Source organism: Sciurus carolinensis, chromosome 17 (genome assembly GCF_902686445.1).
Source record: "Sciurus carolinensis chromosome 17, mSciCar1.2, whole genome shotgun sequence".
Lineage (NCBI taxonomy): Eukaryota > Metazoa > Chordata > Mammalia > Rodentia > Sciuridae > Sciurus > Sciurus carolinensis.
Window position 1 is genome coordinate 12,042,723 of NC_062229.1, and position 2,352 is coordinate 12,045,074.

The 2,352-nt window shown below is 41.9% G+C and overlaps 1 pseudogene; it reads left to right on the forward strand.

The window, feature by feature from the left end:
• Positions 1–463: 463 nt before the first annotated feature.
• On the forward strand, positions 464–1,432 carry LOC124968058 (putative gustatory receptor clone PTE01; annotated as a pseudogene).
• The last annotated feature ends 920 nt before the right edge of the window (positions 1,433–2,352 follow it).

Genomic DNA, 2,352 nt, shown 5'->3' on the forward strand with positions numbered 1-2,352 from the left:
CATGTAACTATGTTTTCTGATTATGAACTGTCAGCTCCAATAGTATTACTATAAGGCAGTCCTAAATCTTGCAGAGTTTGTACTGTATATTCCAAGTACAGAGATGCTGTACATTGGATTCAGATAAAAATAAGGAAATTTCAATGCTTCTTAAATTCCTTTATGATGATTTTGTTTCCCTGAATGCAGGAAGATTTACTTCTTCTCTATTATTTTCTCAAAAGAATAGGTTGTATTGTAATGTGATTCTGAAGTTGTTAATCTCTAATGTTCTTGGTCTTTAAACAGTGTTCAACTGAGCCTCTTCCAAGTAGGTGTGCAAACAAGAAAGTGAATAACACTAATTGAGATAGTTCAAAGATTGGGTTTGTCACAAATGAGAAACTTTGCCAAAGGAATTCAAATATATAGAGAGTACTGGGTGAATTAATTTACTTCTTCTTACCCACAATATTTATTATTTTTATTTTGCAAAAGGTGTCCAAGCAATATAGAACCACAAAATTTAACACGCATATCAGAATTCCATCTCCTGGGACTCTCAAATGATCCAGACCTGCAGCCCATCCTCTTTGGACTGTTCCTGTCCATGTAACTGGTCGCAGTGCTTGGGAACCTGCTCATCATCCTGGCTGTCAGCTCTGACTCTCACCTCCACACCCCCATGTACTTCTTCCTCTCCAACATGTCCTTGGCTGACATCTGCTTCATCTCCACCACGGTCCCAAAGATGATTGTGGACATCCTAACTCACAGCAGAGTCATCTCCTATGTGGGCTGCCTGACACAGATGTCTTTCCTTATCATTTTTGGATGTATGGATGACCTACTTCTGACTGTGATGGCCTATGACCGGTATGTGGCCATCTGTCACCCACTGCATGACCCAGTTATTATGAACCCTCACCTCTGTGTCTTCTTTGTTTTTGTGTCACTTTTACTTAGCCTTCTGGAGTCCCAGTTGCACAATCTGATCATCCTACAGTTTGCCTACTTCAAGAATGTGGACATTTATAATTTCTGCTGTGAACCTGCTCAAATCCTTAATCTTGACTGTTCTGATTCCTTCATCAAAAACATAGTCAAATATTTTGTTGGTGCTATATTTGGGCTTTTTCCCATCTCAGTAATTCTCTTCTCTTACTATAAGATTGTTTCTTCCATTCTGCAAATTCCATCCCCAGGAGGGAAGTACAAAGCCTTCTCCACCTGTGGGTCTCACCTCTCAGTTGTTTGCTTATTTTATGGAACAAGTGTTGGAATGTACCTTGGGTCAGCTGTTTCACATTCTCCCAGAAAGGGTGTGGCTTCCTCAGTGATGTACACAATTGTCACCCCCATGCTGAATCCCTTCATCTACAGTCTGAGGAACAGGGACATTAAAAATTCCCTAAGGATGTTGCACAGTGGAAAAGTCTATGTCAGGACCTGAGGCACTCAGTTGGATGCAGGTGGGAGAAGCCATAGTAGTAAACACCTGCCCCTCTGAATGCTGCCTCATGGGCACAGTACTTTTGCAGTTTGTTGGCTTTGGTTGTGGGGTTGGAGTTATAGGGTGTGCTTTAGCTGTGTGCAGAGTTTCATTTTGGGGAGATGAAAAAAATTTGCATGTGGATCATGTTGATTAATGGTTGCCCAACAAAGGGAGCGTAATTGAAGTTATTGATATAGCATGTACAAATGACCCAAATGCTAATTTTAACCACCATAAATAAAGGAAATAAAAAGCAATTGGTCTTTAAAAACAAGGGAGAAGAAAGAATGAATAGTACACATGAGCTTCCTTCTGAATAGAAGAAGGGACCACAATCATTGTAGACACTCATGTTCACCTCTTCTTCCCTCATTCCTATTAGGATGCTCTTAAAGATCTGGATACCACGGAACACCTTGGCTAACCATGAACTCTGTGAATTCTTCCTTCAGGGTAGATCATAGTAAATAATCAGCCTGTGCCTCTGTCCCTTCAGATTGGTGCTTCCAGGGCAGTGACTCCACAGCTGTCTATCTGCTCATGGTTACCTGTATAAGTTAAACTCCTGTGATCTGGCATGGGTTTCACTTTTGGGAACAGAGCCTGAGGCTTCCTTGGGTCCCCAACAGGGTGGCAAGCTGGCTCTGCATTTCCTTGCCCATGACCCAGCAGAGATGTGGAGTAAGGCAGTGATTCTGAGGAAAAGAACCCATGGAGGAGGGACTATCAGACACATCGTTCCCTAATCACAAAGACAAATTGGTCATTTTGGGTAGCTGTAAGGGAGGATATCAACATATGACATTTCAGCTAAGAGGACAGTTAAGTTTGGGTCCTTGGTTGTGCTTGGAGGTCCCAAAAGGCTCAGTCCCAGTTTT